The sequence below is a fragment of the Tyto alba genome, unplaced genomic scaffold (genome assembly GCF_018691265.1).
Source record: "Tyto alba isolate M040663 unplaced genomic scaffold, T.alba_DEE_v4.0 Super-Scaffold_17, whole genome shotgun sequence".
In the NCBI taxonomy this organism is placed as follows: domain Eukaryota; kingdom Metazoa; phylum Chordata; class Aves; order Strigiformes; family Tytonidae; genus Tyto; species Tyto alba.
Window position 1 is genome coordinate 20,815,341 of NW_024881279.1, and position 14,358 is coordinate 20,829,698.

The window sequence follows — 14,358 nt, forward strand, 5'->3', positions numbered from 1 at the left end:
TAGGTTTTTCTCGAGGAAAACAACATTTTGTAGAGGTCAGCAAGGTTTATTTGGTGGTTCCGACAGTGCAAGGCTTTCCCCGCTGCTCAGAGCACCAGCTCACCCGGTCGGTGAGCCCAGGAGCCGGCTCTGCCCGCGCTTGCCGCAGACCATAAAGCAGTCCTGTGGCAGACAGCCGCCCCAACCGACCACAGACCAGATACTGAAGAGAGGGGGGAAAAAAAAAGAAGGGTGCCAGTCACCGTGTCAGAGAGCTCACCTCCCCACCGGTACGTGTGTCACCAGGCTCACGCACACGCGGGACCCCACTGCCTCACAACACGAGGCTTTAAATCCACCTACAGCATTCAGCTCGCTGCTTCTCACGCTGGGGTAGGGAACAGAGCAGCCTGCCAGCACACAGGCTGGAGAAGTATTTCCTTTGATTGACTCTAAATTTACACGCTGCTAAATTAAACTAAATGAGGTCTTTTGAAAGAAGATGGGACTGATTAGTTCCGTTCAAACACTCCTTCATTACTCATCCCTCCATCAAGTCTGCTCCTACTCCTATCCAGGTTTTGAATTTCCTCCCATACATGCTGTCCTAAATATCTTTGTTTCTGTCTTTGTTGTCCATCAGGATGGCACATCGCATCGCAGATTTTTTCTTTCCTTGAAGCAACCATCTTCTGTTCCACAAAGCAGAAAATACGTTCACAAGCACACCCAACACCAACTCCTGCCACCAAAGGACCTCTGCCCCCAAAAGACTTCAAGGACACAAAGCGAGTGGAGTCCTCTCCTTCCACCCCTTTACTGCTATCTTGTCTCCCCACTCCATTAGGCTACTTCTTCCTCTTCTTGCTTGGTTTTTGCTTTAGCCAAAAAAAAAAAAAAAAAAAAGAAAAGAAAGGGCAAAACACTACATCATGCTGGTCAGTGGTGGACACCTAGGGAAAAGCAGCAGAGCAGGGAGCACAAACAGTAATACATCTGATACACTCCTGCATCTTCTGAAAATTCCTGACCCGAGGTCTTCCTGAGCAGCAGGCTCTATCTTTGAGCTCAAAAGCAGATCAACCGGATTTTTGGTTTTCCCATTAATTGCTTTTGAGGTGGATCTGGACATCTGACACTCACAGCAACTCTGCAATGACCTCCACCGTTTAATTCACACCGTGTATGAAAGTAGCACCTTACATTTCTGACCTGGCGCTTGATGTCCGCATTCCATGTCCTCCTCTTTTCTAAAGGGTCAAAGAGCCACCTCAAGGGACCCACAAGCCCTTATTAAACTACAAGCGGAGTAGAAGAAAAGCTCTCCGTTTTCAGAAGACAGGCAAAGACAACCTGTGCCCAAAGCCTCCATCTCTCTCTTGGGACACTGCCAAGTCCAACCAGGCTACAACAGCCAGGTTTCTGAGCCCAAAAACCTGAAGCAGAGTTCAAGGGCTCAACCTCCATTTGCTCCCAGAAGATGGATGTACCCTTCTGGCCAATGCCACAGTCAGGACCTCAATCTCAGACTGAACCACAACACACAGTCCTCAACTCACTTCGGAACAAACTGCTGCTTTTTACATAGGAAACAGTTTCTTGGTTTGGGGTTTGGTTTTTTTTTTGTTTTTTTTTTTTTTTTTTTCCAGTTATAAAACAAGCAGCAAAACCGGGATAATGAAAAATAGATGTATCCCTAAAACTTTACCTGCAAGCCTAGAAATAAAAAGGAAGAAAAACAAACTCAACAAAGCAGCAGCTGAAAGAAAATGCACATTCCCATAAAAATAGAGCTCACGTGTACTGAGAAGGCTGGTAGCAAATGACAGTACAGCCTCTTTAAAGCCTACAACCTCATGCCTGCCTGGAAGATGACATCTGCACAACAATTAGCAGTTTGCTTAAGTCCCAGGTAGGCAGGAGGAGCTAACATGTGAAACACGGGGGTTTGAAGATCCTGGAGAGAAGCCTGCGCAGGCTGACATCTCATTAGAAGACAGACGTACACAGAGGGCATGAGAGGATTTCCAAACCGAATGGTATGTGGGAACAACGCACTTTTAGAAACGACCCTTGCAGCTTGTAAAACAGAAAGGGACCCCACCTGCATGGGGAACATTTGCGCTGATTGAAGGACATTATTGTGGATCCAGCAGCACCCACGTACAGCTGAAGCTGGTCAGCACCAGAACCACTACAGGAAGACCACAAATTCCCCTTGTGTGGAGTGGAGAGTTGGGTTTTTTCCCCCAATAATCCTCGTATGTCAAAGAAAACCAGGTACTATGGAACAAGTAAAGGGTCACACTCAAAGAAGCCCCGGCTCCTGGCAGCGGTCCTGCTGTCGGAGCAGGCCATTATTCTCAGCTTTGCAGCACAAGGAGGTTCTGCTCCACGGCTCCAGAAAACCCTGTTTGCACCAGTGGCCACGGAAACAATAGCATTGCCATTATGTTCTCTATTAGCAGGGACATTTTTACTGATTTTACTAGCTGTGCATCAGCAAGTGCTGCACAGCCCTGTGAAGGTGGCTGCCGTCGTCACAGGTGACGGTTCAAAGCAAGTCAGGAAGAACATATTTCATTAATGCCTTCTGCTGCCAGGAATGCGCCCCTCTTTCACGTCCTAACTCAAAGCTCATGCTGTGTATACTGTGCCACTCCAATAAATCCAGCTGAAGCTCCATCTGAATTATGATCCTCTGCTCCAGGAGAGCACGCAGACATCGCGGAGAGCTCCCCAGCCCCCTTGCCAGGCTCTGGTTATATGGCCAGCTGGAAGCAATAACCATAAACTAATCCTTGTTCTCACTTAGGGATCGAAGGAGCAGTACAGCAATTATAAGTCTTGCAAAATGTCTTTAAATGTACTAGTTCAGGCCAGGTACCTGTCCAGCCACCCTTCATCAAGATGGCTGCTGGTAACAAAGGTGCCAACAGCCCACTGTTTGTCTACGAGCACAAATAATTCAGAGAGCTCCCCCGCTGAGCGTAGGGCAGCACCAGAAGAACAATCAAACAATGACGGACATCGAGGAACACACCCTGCGGGTGAACCAGTGGCACGAACCCCTCCAAGCACTCAGAGCTTGCTAGGCTGAAGCCAAAGTTTGCTGGGCAAGAACAGTTAAGGAAACTATTTTACTGATAGACGTGTAAATCGGGATGTCTGATTGAATAGGTGCACTCAGGACACATACTGCAATCAGTGTTGAGTCAAGATCCCTGTTCAAACACAATGTCATTTTAATGATGCTGGCATCTATGGCTGAGAGCAGCATGACACGCTAAGTGATGTGCAATGCAATGGAGAAAGAGAAGGCAATTTAGCTGACCTGACCTGAGATTTTCTTCCTTTGAGCTACAAGGCCCCCAGGTTTGTAATGAGCACCCATTTTTGCTGACTTGCTACCGAAGAGCAGAGCAGTGTCAGTCAGACGCCTTGGGCACGTCCCGTGGCTGGCAGTCCCTCCTCCTCTGATGACTGTGCAGCTACACCCACAAGAGAAAGAGGAGGTTTGAATCTGAAATTCAGCCTGTGCATGAGAAACAGCTGGTGGACAAACAGAGGATTACTAGGTGGCCACAGGACACTCTGCACTCCCCTGTTCATTAGTCAGGTCTGCACAATCCTCCACTTTCAAACAGATGAGCAGAACCAACCTGCAAATAGGATCATCCTCTTCTTCCCAGAGGCACAGAGACACAAAGGCTCCTGCTAAGTACAAACCAAGCTAAGAAAAGCAAGCCTGGAAATACTCATGTTTCAGGTGACAGAGGCCAGGATGACCGTGTGTCTGCTTAGCAGGTCTCAATCCCTGAAGACTCGCCTCAGCTTCCCCTGCCTCAACAGTACGTGGGCTTTGCACCGTGGCTTCTGGCATGAAGCACAGCATTTCTTGGATTTCCTCTGGAAATGGGAACCATGAGAAGACAACCTGCCTACATGAAAACTCCAATGGCTCTCCTAAGACAAAGCACAGGTCTAGTCCTTCCAAACATGTCTACCTGGAGACGGTTACCTGCAGCATGTTTTCATATGGAGAATCCAGCAGGAAGATGCAAGCCAACAGGCAAGATGCTGCAAGAAGGACAAGGAGCTACCAAACGTTGCACAGTGTGAGCATTCCCCATTGCCTTCGCTAAGAACAGGACTGTGAGTCTCTGATGCCACCTTTCCCCCCTTAAAAGTCATCTTCATCTTTTTTTTCATGCTTTTTCTTCCCCGAGACGAGGCCTAGAAATTAATTGCACTTGCCCTAGGTGCAGTGCCCAGGTGAGCTGCTGCGGCTCTGCACAGCTGATGGACAGGCACCCAGGAAGCACCAGACACCTCCTGTTCAGTGCGTCTGTCTGAGCTGCCCCAGACAGGTCCTCATCAGCAACATTTCCAAAAGGAGGCAGGAGTGAAATTTCCTCTTCATTAAAGCCAATATTAAAATTACAAAGATCCTGAAAGAGACCGGAATAGACTTGACTGATCAAACTGGATCTGAATAAAAATTAAAAATGAAAAAACAGAATAAAATAATAATAACCAACCTAACACCTTATGCAAAGCAGGAGAAGGGCCCTGAATGGCAAAACCAACCACAACAAGGAGCTTCCTTCGGGTACCCAGGCAAGGCTCCTGATGGAGCCCCAGTCTGTTTGCCTTCGATTCTCCCAGAACAAACTGGGCAGGAACAGACTTTTGCAGGTACGGATCCACCGCACTGGGCTGGCGCAGGCTCTGCGCAGCTTCGTTCGAGGTCGGATGCTGCATCTCCTTCTGCCACGCTCAGGATGCCCACCCCAACCCCTGCCAGCGGGTCCCACCCGGGCACCAAGTCCCACACGCCTGGGTGAAAGACAGGACAGTGAGCACCGCTTGTTTGCAAACACCCTCACACCACCAAGATTTCAGTGGAGAGGGCGTAGCTGAGATACAGACTGTCCCGTTAACGCCGCTTACGAAACTGCTTAAAAAAAATGTTTATTCTTCTTGCTTGCTCCTCATCATTTACTCCTACCAGGACTCTGCTCTGGCGTGTTAAAAACACTCCTACACAAGGGAAAAGTTGTGGGAACACCTTCCCGTATTTGGCTGCCTACGGAGAACCCACACAGCCAGGAGGCCATGCTTTTAGGTTTACAGGAATAAATTGTGGCTCGAGTTCTGCTGATTTGGCACAGCCTGCCCCCAGGCAGCAGGGCCCGCAGCAGAAGCGCTATTCTGAACTGGGACCAGTGCACAGGGAGAAATTTTGACACAGGGCAGTGCGGATAGGGAGGGAGGAGAAACAGAACCATGTCAGAAACATGTGCTTACAGAGCCTGGCATCTACCATGCACTTGTGTAACTTTTATAACTGCCACTAACAAATAATAACAATAAATATTAATAGCCCTTACAGGCTACCTGCTTGGCCATCGGCTAACATCAGCCCCTCTAAAGGCAGCTCGGCTACAATATCAGCTGAAGTTGGTCTTTCTGACCCGCACTGCCGGGGGCCGACGCAAGCCAGAGCCAAGCACGGATGTCTCCAGGGACAGGAGACAGCACGGGGGGGGCCGGGCACGGCGAGGGCAGCTCTGGGCACCCAGCAGCTTCACCGGCACGGCCACGGCTCCGCACAGGAGCAGAGGAGTGGGTTGTTGAGAGACCTTTGTGGATAAAGGCAGCATCACCCCTTCTACCCCAGCAACTCCAGCTCTGTTGTTTATACAACTTCACGCAGTTTAACATCAAACACCATTTAGTTTATCAATTAAATTTACTTAATGAATTCCTTCAGAAACGCTGCTCTCCAGAGGGCAAGAGCGCAGCTTTATCCCCCGGTGGTTTGAAGTCGGAGCAAGGCTGGCGCGTCGTCCTCTCTGCCCGCTCATTAGCGGCGATGGCAGAGGGGGCCGCTCCCCACTGCGGCTCGGCAAGCACCCCCAGGCCGCGGGCAGCCCGCACGGCCCCGGGGCTTCTCAGACCTCCTGAGCCACAGAGCCCTGGGTCCAGGATGGAGAGGGATCTTCTGCTCTGCTCAGGATGGGGCATACAAAACCAGAGCGTGCCTCAGAGATCAGAAGACTGAATTTATCATTTATTATTTATAAATAATGAATCCATCTGAATTTCTGACAGCTGCTCTCGCAGGGCTCTGTGGCTGCTGGCAAACGCACAAGACACCCTCGGTCTGCAGAGCTTCGGGGCTGGCAAGCACGCTCCAGCCTGTACCAGAGCACAGGGGGTGATTTGCACCAATTTAGGACTTGCCCGAAGATAAGTGATGCGCAGAGACTTTCAGGACAAAACATCTTTCTGAAAGCTGCCACACTGCCTGACCTCATCCAAACAACACACCCTTCCTCATCGCCTCAAGCCCCAGCTGAAAACAGTTCTCCTCCTGCCCATACCTATTCCCTTCTCCCGCTTCTCGCTGCAGTTTCCCATGCACGGCACATACAACTGAGTGGTATTTTTCCCTTCACATGTATCTATCATTTCCATCAGGCCCTATTTGGAAGGTGATGCCTTGTCCTGGACTAATCTGGGAGTCTGCCAGCGTTCAGCATTTCCCCCCCCCCCCCTCTGCTTTCCCAAGCTTGGAGAATCTAACGAGACAGAGAACACAGACCACGCTAGCCAGGCGCACCCTGACGTCCTGCTGCAGTCGGGCCCACAAAGAGCCAAAGATTTAATTGGCGTATTCCCAGCCTCTCTGGAAACAGCTTTTTGTATTTTCCAAGTTCCTGCTGTTCACTCGTGGCTCTCGCATCGAATAACAACCTCCTTCCCCTGTCAGGTGCCGGCTTCCCTATAGAGATGCAATTAAGAGGTCAAAAAAACATGCAAAACTCAGGCTCAGTATCATAGAAATCCAACGCTGATGTATCAGGCGCACAACTCCCACCCCATGCCACCTGCCCCAGTCCAAGCACCTATCCCCCACGTCTGTGTGTCAGCCCGTCCCTGCCAAGACCCTCGCTGCCGGCTCTGGCTCAGCCCGGAGGGTTCCCATCAGGATTGCCATCTCTCCCCAGCCGAGCACCCAGCGCAGAGGTGCCCGGCCGTAGGCGAGCGACGGGCTTCTCCGGCAGCCCTACTGATCTGCCAGAAACAGCGAGCCGTGAAGTTTATGAAAAATGCATTTCCTCACCTCTCCGCAGTGCACCGGGCAGCCGTGACAGCTCTTACTCGACGTGACAACCCACGGGTACAGGTCACAGCAGGGAGCAGCACGGCACGTGGGCGGCAAACGAGCGGCTCGCCCGCCGCGTGCTCTGGCTACGTGGCCAGGATTTAATGTGGCATCACAACCCCTGGGATTAATTGCATGGCACGGCTGGCAGGATGCCCAGCTCCGGACCTGCCTTGCAAGTGAGCTGGGCTGCCCCACGCTTCCAGTTTTGAGGTAAATTCCTAGTTGAAAAACCCCCGGGATCTGCCTCGTGGGCCAAACCCACCCAGGAGTTGCTAGATCGACCACTGCCACCAAAACCTGGAATAAAGCCCTAACGAGCCAATCTTAAACCTTCGCCTGCAGGGAAATACGGAGCTCTCCAGGGATCAGCATAACCTAGTGCCAAGCAGGCTCCCTCGGGACTGCTCCGGGCTTTGCCCCAACTCCCCGCGTGAACCCAGGCAAGTCGCTCCCCACGCCAGGGCTCAGTTGCTCTCCACTCCTAAGACAGACATCACGGTTATAAACAAGGGAATCGCGGGGCTCCTTCCACCAAGGGCTGCAGTGATACCTTCACGTGCTTTGATGAAAGGCATTATCCAAGTTTGCTTATTTTTTTCACTGCATTAGTGCTTTTAAAGTGGTCTCAGAGGATGCCTTTCATAAGCAATTAAAAAAGCCTTGGGACAGTAATGAGAATGAAGAGGGAATGGAGAGACTACCAATACTATCATCTAGAAGCGACTCTCATTATGATTTCCATTCTACCCAGGCATTTCCCACCAAGATTAAAAAGCCAGTCTTGCTCCTCGAGCATAACAGCCTCCCCAGTCCAAAACCAAAAGCAGAACAGCCAGCCGGCAGCAGGCAGCATTCATTCAGCAGGTTTTTTCCTAAGGAAATTTAAAAGAGCAAAGAGCTCCAAGGGTTGTAAATGCAGAAGTAAACGCACAGACATAAGAAGCTCAAAGAACAAAATTCCTTTCCTTTCCTGCTCTTCATCATCTGCCACCTCTACTTTGGGGAATGTTTTTTTGCCTTTCTGCTTGTGAGATGGTTACAGACTGACACGTGCTCATGCTGCACCTAGGATCGAGATGCTCCAGTCTTCGTTGGTCCTTAGGCACTGTCTTAAGCTTAATAAAAATCAGGGAAGAAGCGAGGAAACTGCCTGCACACAAAGCACCATCAAACGCAAGGAGTTCACAGCTGAAAAACACATCTCTTCTCTCATCTCTTGTCAGATAGGGAGAGCTATTTTAGATGTTACTTGTAGCAACATATGGAAAAAATAGTTGAAAATGTGACAGTACAGCATCCTTTTAATTAAACAATTCCCTGGGCACTGCAGAATTGCTCCGGCCAAGCGCAGGCGCTGGACAATGCACGTCTGCTTCCTCAGGAGATGCAGGTCCGAGTCCTGCAGCGGAGGAGAAGGTTTCACAGACCCCCTCTGCCTGCCATTATTAGATGGCCCAGATCACCCACAGGGGTTGTGACCTTCCTGCTGTCCTGCCTTTTGCCTCATCAGCCTCTGCTAAGCAGAGCTTTGATCGCCCAAGCGACTCCTGGTTCAGAGACCTTCTTTCCTCTCGCTGCCTAGACATGAAGGATGCCGAGCGGGAGTTCTGGAGCACCTCTGCTTCACATGGGCAGACTCTGACGTTGCCCAGAGCGCCCGTCTCTGCAATTGGTCCGGTCTCTTCAAACAGCAGCACAGCCACAGCTTGTGATCTGTGCAAAAGAGCGTTTTCCTCGGGGAAGAGAAGTCACACGGACGCTCACCTCCACCTTGTGATGGCAGAACAGGCTGTATTCGTGCTTCAAAGAGCTCCTCAACCTCAAACCCGGGAATTTGCCTCTGTACATCTCACAAAGCCCAGCAGAGGTTAAGAACGGCATTTCTGCCCATGCCTCAGCCACCACGGGACCCTGCACGTGCTGTCGGAGTCGCCGCGGCCACCGCACTCCAGGGCTGCAAGGCCTGCACGGCTCCTCCCCGCAGGGAAAGGCTCCAGCAACCGCTCCACTACGGACATTTGACCCGCCAGTCGCGGGTGAGCTTCAGAGCCGGGGGGGTCACTCGGGAGCAGGACCTCAGCTCCATCCCACTGCCCCTCAGCCACAGCAAAGGCAGGCTCCAGCAGCCCAAAACCCGGACTGGGGAAGGAGGAGAACAGAGATGAGACCAGAAGCGAGTGGGTTTCCTCTGTGATTTTTCTCTTCCAAGGCACAACAACTATGTAACCTCATCTTTCTGGACTGAAAGGTGCTAAGACCCACTGTTTCTCATCTGGAGCTTGGACCGACAGCAGAAGACCCAGACACTTAAAAAGAACATCCTTTTATTAGAGAATACCCCGTAAAGAGCCTTTTGGTAGACTGGCATATCTCAGTAGCTGAGCAGCACCAGTCCACGAAGGGTCCTTTCCTTGGCAATCCTGGCTGTCATCACATCTGCTGCCTCTGCAAACACCCCACAACACAGCCAGCTGGGAAGCAGCAGCCAAAGGATACAGTGACTTTTACTCTCCATTTCTTGGCCTTTGCTGTACAGCTACTTGCCAAGCCACGGAGAACTCTCGAAATCTCCCTGCCTACTCTAAGAGCTAATAGTAGGCTGTTAGCCACTCACACTCTGATGAAAGACACATCTGCGACACCTTTCTCTCTGCGGAGAGGCAGCAGAACATCCTGAGCAGCTTTCTCTACATCCTGGTGGTGCCACAGCCTCATCTTGCCGCATCCAGGGGGGAGAAGGCAAGTCCATCACAGGACTGCCAGGCCACATTTGTGCGGAGGGGGCTTCTCCCATGAAGACACAGATTTCAGCTGTCCCCTCCTCCAAGCAGATTTTATCACATGATGGACAAACTATTCTGCAGAGCTTCTCCATCAGCTGCCATCTAAATACAGCTGCCACGTGAATCGAGGCTGTTTCAGTGACAGCCTCCACAGTGACTTCCAGCGACCGCAGACGCCACACGTCGAGACAAGTTTTGGCACCAACCCTGATCCAGAGAGTGAGAAATCTCAGTCCACCCAGAATCAGCCAGGGATGGCTACTCACATGTAGAAGGGTTTGCAGCATCAGGGTCAGACCGCGTATTTTTTCTGAGGCAAGGACCCTGTCATTTATGCATTAAATGGCGCATTTATTCTGCTATCCAGGAAGAAATAATAATTACAGTGGCCTCCAGTCTCAGCTCTTTCAGTCTGTACTTAAAGAAAGAGCAAAAAAGGACCAAAGCAAACAGCATTGCCACAAAAATATCTGAACTGGCTTTTAGTTGCTGGACAAAAGAGGGCCAGCTGCTGAACGGCTTCCCTTATTGTCCTGTCTAATTTCTATTTCATAACAGCAGCCAGGCACTGCAGGCAAAGCACTTCAGGAGGCAAAGCACCACTCGGATGGTTGAGCAGACCTGACCTTCAGACTCCTGCTTCATCACAGTGCTCCAGGTGTGCCACGACTGCCCAGAAACGTGCTGCCTGTGGTGCTTTCTTCTTTAATTGTAGGGTAAGGAGCACTGAGCCAGCCCGGGCATCTGGTGGGCTCTGTGTGGCTAAGTGCTTTCAGAGAGCGCTGGAGGAGCCAGCACATGCCAGTGGGTCCATCCACACACACGGATATGAGGTGATCTCTCACAAACACATTTCTAGCACATATAACTGTCCTTCCAATACAAGGAGTCAGTCCTGTCTCAGTGGAGATTTACAGAGAGGTTTTTTTTTTTTTCTCAGAAGCAATAATAGATGGACAGCAGGAAAGAGAAGAAATTAATGAACACCGTAATTATTCCCAAAGTTGCAAATAGGAGCAATTCCTCACCCTGAGACAACCCTGGAAAACAAGATTAAAATGCCTAAAGGACATATTCTCAAAACTGCAGGTAATAGAACAGATAAAATGTATTTACAGTATCTCACAGGGGACGTGTACTTTTTATTTTGCTGATGAATGTAATATTCCACTCCTCATTATAGAGTTAAAAGGGTGCCCAAAAAAAAGCAACTTAACAAAGCGTCTTTAATGGCAACTGGGTCTGGTTCCAGAAACGCAGGCTCTCTTCCGCCCCACACACCAAAGTGCAACATGAAACACAACAGGAATCTGCAGGAACACCCAGCACAGAAGCGACATTAATAAACTATGCAAATAGCACAATTTAACGATCAGCAGAAGGGAGGCTGGAATGGGAGGTGGGCTAAAACAACGCTCCCTCCACTGACACCTTCTAAAAGGAGGAGGGCAGGCTTGCCTTCCTCTGCTCCTCCAGTGCCTGCAAAGTCACGGCTGCCAGCTAACAGACTGCGCCTGAAGTACCCGCCAGCAGAAACAATTTGTCATGTGTCAGATCAAATAAACTCTTATGAGACCACTGTACTCCCCGAAGCAGACGGCTGCCAAACTCCAAAGGAGAAATCCAAGAAACCTAGCTGGCCGGTGTCAGACCCAAGTGCTTATGAAGACCAGCACACTTTTGATTTTTTAAAACACATCAGTACAACGCAATCTATTCCTGGGCAGCACTCCCACGCAAGGCAACCATCAACAATATCCATTATTTAAAAGAATTCAGTGTTTAAATTATCACTCTGGGCTGAAGCTCTTCAGTCTAGAAACTTCACACTCCTCATCCAGGGGCAGAGGATATCGCTCATCCTAGGGAGGCATTATGAAGGCAGGCTAATGTTTGTCAGAGAACCTCGGCGCGGTAACGTGCTGCTATGGATTATCATCCACCTGAGCGAGCGCTTCTCCTCTCCCAGCCAGCCTCATGCTCTCTCACTAGAAGTGAATTCCTCAAAAATTGAATTACAGATTACTTTTTTTCTTTTAAATACTCCTAGAGCCTTTTTTTTTTTTTTTTTTTTTTGGTTCATTCCCAAGCACTATCGCAGCTTCTTATGTCCTGGGCTCACGTCATTCCAGACCTTGTGTTGAGGACCCTCATGGGTCCCTCATTTGCTGCACAGTCCTGAAAGAACCATTTTTTGAACAGGCCCTGGACTCTCCAGTGCTGGCTCTGCAGCAAGGCATGTGGTTCTCTCTCCATTATTCTGCTGGGCAGAATAAGCCCCTAAACCTGCTCTGGGAACATCTGCAAGATTTAATCGTGCCAGCCACTACTGTACGGAACCCAAATCACTCACCTGCTCCTGCAAAGAGCAGTCTCAACAGCTTACTGGTCTGCACAGTGAGCAAATCCTTCAGCCCAAGGCTCAACCACCAGCTCCAGATGTTAGCATGCTTCATCTGGGGTCAACCACCTGAGCCCCACCACAGCCAGGAAAAGCTCTCCTTTCACAGGAGAGGAATAATGGCCCCTGAAAAATCTGCCTGCAGGAGGCCCGAGGTTCCTGGATGGGAAGCTCGACCAGCCCACAGAAGAGGTTAGCTTATGGCAAAGTGAGAGCAAAAGGGAGACAGGGAGGAGATCCAAAGGAAGGACGAGAGCAGCAGGAGATGTTGCCTCAAGTCACCAGAAAGCAACCGCCTGCCCTAAAATGCAGAAACAGAGCCTCAAGTGACACTACATATCAACAAAAAGAAGTGAGAAAAGGGAAAAATGGGCAGCCTAAAGCAAGGACCAGGGAAGAATAAGGCAGCAGGCACAGGGCATTCCCCTTGGTATTGGTAGCACCAGCACAAACCTGAGCTGTGTGGGTTTTTTTTTCCCAGAATTTATTTAAAGAGCATCTGATGCCTCAGGACAAGTTATATTTAGACACCATTTTATCTGTACCGGGACTCCTCTCCAGCCACAGGGACTGGCATCAAGCACAGGACACCGTCTTGCCAGCCTTACTTGGACAGGATCGTTGTTTCCTACGAGCATCTCATCCAGCGCAGAAAACATCATCAGCCGGTACATGCACCAGGAGAGCTGTAAAGTACTCGTGGTGCTGCTTTCCAGCAAGGAGCAAAACACAGGCTGTTACCGTAACGCAGGAAGTGTTAAACCGAGATCTCATGGAGGAGGAGGTTAGCAGACACAAGTCTGTCATTTACAGCGATGCTTTTCAGGCACTTACAGCTGCAGAGACGCCAGTCGAGAGCCAGGTTCCCACAGCCTCTCCCAGGTTTTACACGCTCCAATTTCCACCCAGCAGCTCTTTGGACAGAGAGCCAGTCCGGGTCAGCCGGCGGTGAGCAGAGCCAGCACCAGGCACAGCCAGCCCTCACCCCCAGCCACCCCAGCCCCGCATCCATTTGCGGCCAGGTTAAGCAGGAAAAGCTTTAGGCACCAGTCCCGGACACGCCTTGAAATCACATCTCTGAACAGAGGACAGAGGGTCCCTCCTCTGAAACATTTACCTTCTTTCCAACTCTCTGACTTGGAGAGATTTCAGAGAGAAATCAGAGGGCTGTAGTGCTGCGGGAGTCCAGGGCACCTGCACCGATTTCCTCAGCAAATTCTGGTCATGTTTCTAAATAATGGAAAATTTCCCAAACACTAAGAGAACAAAACCCACGCTAGCCACCAGCAACCAGCCAGAAGTCAACGATGCTCCAGCTAGCAATCTCACTCTGCTTTTCAAGCAATGTCTGCACAAGCCCAAACAAAGGAGTCCATTTTACATCATCACTGATGAATTTCTTTACCCCTAGAAAACTTGTACAAGTGCCACGCTTGTGAGTGCCATTATGATTTCCAACAACCTCCCGCTGATGTTGAACAGACTTTCCAAGCTTCTCTGCATACATTTTGTACTTGATTACCCCACGCTTGCTGGAAGAAAAAGAATGAAATGCACTCGAGAGCCACTTGCTCATTCCTGATTTGGGTACAACAATGCCAGATGCAACAACACCATCCGCACCTTCCAGCAGCCTCCCTGCACCAGGGCTGGCACACACCACATCCAGCCACCAGAGACAGGCATTTCCCACCAAATGAACAAGCACCTCATACCCAAGCCCTTTGGTTTTGTAACCCTGATCAGGAACCATCTCTACAAGCCATAATGCATTAAGCAACAACGCAATATTCAAAATGAAGTCCCCAGCTTGCAGCAGAACTTCACAGGATCACAGACTGGTTTGGGTTGGAAGGGACCTTAAAAATCATCCAGTCCCACCCCTTTTCCCACAGGCAGGGACATCTTCCACCAGCCCAGATTGTTCCAAGCCCCGTCCAACCTGGCCTTGAACCCTTCCAGGGAGGGAGCAGCCACAGCTGCTCTGGGCACCCTGGGCCAGCGCCTCACCCCCTGCA

General features: G+C 50.3%; 1 protein-coding gene across 3 annotated transcripts in view; it reads right to left on the reverse strand.

Moving 5' to 3' along the window:
• The window catches only part of SIL1 (SIL1 nucleotide exchange factor), a 98,911-nt gene that overhangs the window by 74,809 nt on the left and 9,744 nt on the right, over window positions 1-14,358 (reverse strand). The gene's annotated exons all lie outside the window — the stretch shown is intronic.